Raw genomic sequence first — 6338 nt, 5'->3', positions numbered from 1 at the left:
CACACACACACACACACACACACACACACACACACACACACTGGGTGTCCTATCATTTGAGCACTCAGGTGAATGATCTCAATTTAGAGGCTGACCTGAACTAAAAAATAAAAGAGACACACAGACGAGTGTGGTGGTGCGTGCATGTAGTCCCAGCACTTGGGAGGTAGAGGCAGGTGGATTTCTGTGAGTTCAAGGACAGCCTGGTCTACATAGTGATTTCCAGGCCAGCTAGGGCTAGAGGGGGACACTGTCTCAGAAACAGAGAGATGAGAGAGAGAGAGAGAGAGAGAGAGAGAGAGAGAGAGACTACTCTCTCAAATCACTGACTTGCTTTTAAAATTTACCTTAATCCCAGCACTTGGGAGGCATGACCAGGCTGGCCTTGAACTCACAAAGATCTGCCTGCCTCTGCCTCCCAAGTGTTGGGATTAAAGGCGTGCGCCACCATACCCGGCTAACATTTTACTTTTTAAAAAAATATTATTTTCTATTTTATGTGTATGAGTGTGTTGTCCGCATGTATGTGAGTGCATCCCTGTCATGCAATGCTGTGGAGGTTAGAAGAGGGCTTCAGATTCCCCTGGAACTGGAGTTGAGGATGGTTTGTAGCCTCCATGTGGATGCTGGGAATTGAACCTGCGTCCTCTGCAAGAGCAGTCAGTGCTGTTAACCGCTAAGCCATCTCTCCAGCCCACATTTTACTTTTTAAAATTAAAAAAAAGATTGAGGTTGGGGATTTAGCTCATTGGTAGAGCACTTGCCTAGCAAGTGCAAGGCCCTGGGTTCAGTCCTCAGCTTCAAAAAAAAAAAATTATTTGTATGGGGGCTGGAGAGATGGCTCAGTGGTTAAGAACACTTACTGCTTTTCCAGAGGATCCAGGTTCAGTTCCCAGCACAAACCGTGGCTAACACACATCCTTAACTCCAGTTCCAGGAGATCTGATGCCAATTTCTGGCCTCCATGGGCACTGCACAACACAGGTGCACTTACATAGATGTAAGTAAAACACTCATACACATACAATAAAAATCAAATCTTTACATTTTTGTGTGTGTGTGTGTGTGTGTAAATGTATGCTGTGTGTGAATGTATGCTACATATGTGCAGTGCTTGAAGACTTCAGAAGAGGGCATTGGATCCCTGGAGCTGGTGTTACAGGAAATGTGTGTAAGCTGCCCAGTGTGGGTGCTGGAAACTGAACTCAGTCCTCTGGAAAAACAGGAAGTGCTCTTAACCCCTATGCCACCTCTCAAGCCCCTACTTTAAACTTTCAAAAGTGAAATCAACCAGGTGAGGTAGTAGGAGAAATAATTTACCAATTCTTCTCAAGTAAACTCAAATTTTAGAGTGAGATGTCTCAGTGGGTAAAGATCCCTTCTGCCAAACCTGATAGCTTGAGTTCAGTCCCCTAAACCCACATAATGAAAAAAGAGAACTGATTCCTGAAAGTTTCCTTTGATCTCTGTGCTTACCCTCTTCCCACCACACATACACACACAGTAAATAAATGAATAAATAAATTAATTTTATTTATTTTAAAATTTTTAAAAAATATTTTATTTTTATTTTATGTGTATTTGTGTATTGCCTGCATGTAGGTAAGTGCACCCGTGTCATGCAATGCCTGCAGAGGACAGAAGAGGCTGTCAGATTCCCTGGAACTGGAGTTAGGGACAGTTGTTAGCTGCCCTTTGGGTGCTGGGATTCAAACCCGGGTCTTCTGCAAGAACAACCAGCATTCTTAACTGCTGAGCCATCTCTCCAGTCCCATAAATTATAATTTTAAAAACAACTTCAGCCAGGCGTGGTGGCGCATGCCTGTAGTCCCAGCACTTGGGAGGCAGAGGCAGGCGGATCTCTGTGAGTTCAAGGCCAGCCTGGTCTACATAGTGAGTTTCAGGACAGCTGGGGCTACAGGGAGACCCTGCTTCAAAAGGACAAAAAAAAAAAAACTTCAAATTTGTATTTTTCTTTACAGGAAAAATAACTCCTGAAAATTGTCCTCTGACCTCTGTGGGTGTATTCTTCCCTCCTCCACCCCATCCCCCACAAGTACACAAAATAAATAAATGTAATTTTTTTCATATTTTGAAACAGGGTCTCACTATGTATCACTGGTTGGCCTGCAACTCACTATGTAGACCAGGCTAACCTCAAACTCACTGAGACCTTCCTGTTTCTGCCACCTAAGTGCTGGAATTAAAGGTGTACACTATTATGGTCGGCAGTAAATGTAATTTTTTTTTCAGGGGGGCTCTTTTTGAGACAGGGTCTCCCTGTAGCCTCAGCTGTCCTGGAACTCACTATGTAGACCAGGCTGGCCTTGAACTCACAGAGATCTGCCTGCCTCTGCCTCCACAGTGCTGGGATTAAAGGCGTGTACCACCACGCCGGGCCAGTAAATGTAATTTTTAAATTCAAATTTTAGAGTTCTCTTTGCAGTAAAGCGGCCTCTTTGTTGTTAAAGTTATTTCTGAGGTGAATGTGGTGGCTCACTCCTGTAATCCAGCACTTGGGGACAGGCTGAGGCAGGAAGGTCGGAGGTCAACTTGGCTACATAGGCTTCCAAGACAGCCTGGGCAGAGTGAGACATTGTCTTAAATTTTAAAAAAATAGGGGCTAGAGAGATGGCTCAGCTGCGAAGAGCACTGACTGCTCTTGCAGAAGATCCAGGTTCAGTTTCCAGCATTCACATGGTAGCTAACAATCATCTGCAACTCCAGTTCCAGGGGATCCAACATCCTCTTCTGACTTCCATGGGCATTGCAGAACATGGATGCATCACTAACCGCAGGTGAAACCCTCATGTACATAAAAAAAGTAATAAATAAATACTTTTTCAGGGGGGTCTTTTTTGAGACAGGGTCTCCCTGTAGCCCCAGCTGACCTGGAATTCACTATGTAGATCAAGCTGGGAGTTCACAGAGATATGCCTGCCTCTGCCTCCCAAGTACTGGGATTAAAGGCATGCATGTGCTATCACATCAGGCATAAATACTATTTTTTTCAGGTTTTATGGCTTTATTTAAGCATATATAGCAGGAGCATGTGAGCTATTTGTTTTCTTTGCTGCACAGCATGGCATTTGAGTTGGTGACTTTGATGGCCAGCAGTGCTGCTCTTTCAAGGATGGCTTTGCCATTCTTAGGTTCTTGGAGGATATATTGTGTGCTATCTCAGCCCAGTAAGATTTGTTACACATCAGGAGCACTTCCAGCTCCTTGACATTGTGGACTAGGAACTTCCCGAAGCCACTGGGCAGTATGTGCTTTGTTTTCTTGTTGCTCCCATAACCAATGCTGGGCATCAGGATCTGACCTTTCAACCTTCTCCACACCCTGTTGTTAATACCTCTGGGTTTTGGCCAGTTTTCCTTAATTTTGACAAATCAGTCAGAATGGTGCCGGATGAACTTCTTGATTGTCTTTTTGACTTGGGCTTTCCTAGAGGTCTGAGGGCAGCCATCTCGAAGGCAGTGCCAAGGAAATGCATAAATACTTTTTTGTCTCTCTTTTTTTTTTTTTTTTTTTTTTTTTTTTTTCAGAGCTGAGGACTGAACCCGGGGCCTTGCGCTTGCTAGGCAAGTGTTCTACCACTGAGCTAAATCCTCAACCCCATAAATACTTTTATAAAATATAAAAAATAGGGACTAGAGAGATGGCTCAGTGGTTAGGAGCATTTCTTACTCTTCCAGAGGACCCAGGTTCAGTTTCTAGCACCCATATCAGGTGGCTCACAGCCACCTGTAACTCTGGCTCCAGGGGATCCAATACGCTCTGGCCTCCATGAGTATCTGCATGCATGTAGTGCACATAAACTCTCTGAGACACACACATACACAAATAAATGAAATTAGTTGTAAATATTTCTTTTTTTTTTTTTTTGGTCTTTTTGAGACAGGTCTCCTTGTAGTCTCAGCTAGCTTGGAACTCACTATATAGACCAGGCTGCCTTATTCTCGCAGAGATCCACCTGCCGGGGTGAGCCACCACACCCGGCTCAATACTTTTTTTTTTACTGTTTTATTTATTATTTTTAATTTATGTGTGTGTATGCATTGCCTGCATGTAGGTAAGCGCACCTGTGTCGTGCAATGCCCACGGAGGACAGAAGAGGCCATCAGATCCCCCGGAACTGGAATTACAGACAGTTGTTAGCTGCCATGTGGGTGCTGGGATTTGAACCCAGGTTCTCTGCAAGAACAGCCAGCATTCCCAACTGCTGAGCCATCTCTCCAGCCCGACAGTTTTTTTAACATTGCATTATTTTTTTATTTCATGTGTATGTGTGTATTGCCTGCGTGTAGGTAAGCGCACCCATGTCGTGCAACTCCCGTGGAGGACAGAAGAGGCTGTCGGATCCCCTGGAACTGGAGTTATGGACAGTTGTTAGCTGCCACGTGGGTGCGGGATTCAAACCTGGGTCTTCTGCAAGAACAACCAGTGTTCTTAACCACTGAGCCATCTCTCTAGCCCTGGCAGTTCTTTTTTTAAATATTTTATTTATTATTTTTATTTTATGTGTATGTGTGTATTGCCTGCATGTAGGTAAGTGCACCCATGTCATGCAATGCCTGGGAGGTCAGAAGAGGGTTTCCGATTCCCCTGGAACTTGAGTTAAGGATATTTGTAGCTGCCATGTGGGTGCTGGGAATCGAACCCAGGTCCCCTGCAAGAGCAGTCAGTGCTCTTAATAGCTGAGCCATCTCTCCAGCCCCCCAGTAGTTTTTTATTGTACTTTTATGATTTGTTTTTTCTGCATGTTTATATAGGGGCAAAGAGTTCATGTCTCAGTATACAAGTGGAGATCAGACAACAATTTGGGGGATTCTGCTCTCTTCTTCCTCCACATGAGTCCCAGGGACTCATCAGTCTTGACAGCAAGTGCCCTTACTGTTGAGCCATCTTGCTGACTTTTCACTTGGATTTTTTTCAGCTCCAAACCACTTGCTTCATGGCTACATTTCTAGGAATTTTGTAGCCTATTTCTGACTCTGGTTGACTAAGGAGTCAAAGACCATCATCAGATAGATGCCTGTAGAGGCCTCAGAGAGGTCAGAAGGACCCTGAGGACCACAGTGAATGAAGAGCTGGCAACCTGGAATCAATGACCAGGCATGTGATAGTCTTAATTAAAAAGTTGGATCTTTCTCTCTCTCTCCTTTTTTTGTGGTCTTTTTGAGACAAGGTCTCCCTGTAGCCCCAGCTGGCATGGAACTCACTATGTAGACCAGGTTGGCCTTGAACTCACAGAGATCTGCCTGTCTCTGCCTCCCAAGTGCTGGGATTAAAGGCATGTGCCACCACAGCCGGCTCTCTCTCCTATTTTTAATTAATGCTATGTGTATGAGTGTTTTGCTTACATGTTTTGCCCACATGTATGGAAGTGCACCCATGCATCCAATGACCACTGAGGTCAGAAGAAAGTGTCATACCCTGGATTCACTGAAACTGGAGTTAAGGGTGGGTGTGAGCTACCATGTGGGTGCTGGGAACCAAACCCTGGTCCTCTGCAAGAGCAGCTCTTAATTTCTGAGCCATCTCTCCAGCCCCTCTCTCTCTTTTTAAGAATGTCAGCACCTTTATTCTCAATTTGTTTTATTATTTTATGTATGCATGATGTATACATGTGTATGCACACTTATGTGCAGGTACAGTAGCTAGAGGAAGATGTCAGGTGTCTTGTCCTACTACTTTCTGCCTTGTTCCTATGGGAGAAGTTCTCTTGCTGAACCTGGAGTTCGCTGCCCCATCCCTTCCCTTTTTTAATTTTAATTTTTGGCTAGGCTATCTGGCTAGCAAATCTTACCAATCTTCCTGTCTCTATCTTCCAATGTGTTATAGGGTGCTGGGGATACAAACTCAGGTCTTCATGCTTGCACAAGCACTCTTAACCCACTGAGACATCTCCTAGTCCCTTAGCTTTTTTTTTTTTTTTTTTTTTTTTTTTTTTTTTTTTTTTGAGATAGCTCTCACTATGTAGCACTGGTTGGCCTGGAACTCGCTATATAAACCAGGCTGGCCTTGAACTCACAGAGATTCATCTGTCTCTGCCTTTTATCAGTTTCCTGAGCAAAGTGCTTCTCTTATTTAAAACACTTTACTTATTAATTTTATTTTCTGTGTATGAATGAATTGCACGAATGTGTGTAAGTCCACCTATGTCATGCAATACCTATGGAAGTCAGAAGAGGGTGTTGGATTCCCTGGAACTGGAGTTGTGGATGGTTCTTAACTGCCACGTGGGTGCTGGGAATCAAACCTGGGTCCTCTGTAAAAGCAATCAGTGCTCTTAACCTCTGAGCCATCTGTCTATCCCCTTATTTAATATTTTT

At 44.1% G+C, this 6338-nt stretch overlaps 1 pseudogene; it reads right to left on the bottom strand.

Moving 5' to 3' along the window:
• Positions 1 to 3057: 3057 nt before the first annotated feature.
• Positions 3058 to 3469, bottom strand: LOC103745560 (annotated as a pseudogene).
• Positions 3470 to 6338: the final 2869 nt, after the last annotated feature.

Source organism: Nannospalax galili, unplaced genomic scaffold, assembly GCF_000622305.1.
Source record: "Nannospalax galili isolate Female #2095 unplaced genomic scaffold, S.galili_v1.0 scaffold120, whole genome shotgun sequence".
In the NCBI taxonomy this organism is placed as follows: Eukaryota; Metazoa; Chordata; class Mammalia; order Rodentia; family Spalacidae; genus Nannospalax; species Nannospalax galili.
Note: the sequence above shows the minus strand (reverse complement) of the source record. Positions and strands in the feature narration are given on the sequence as shown.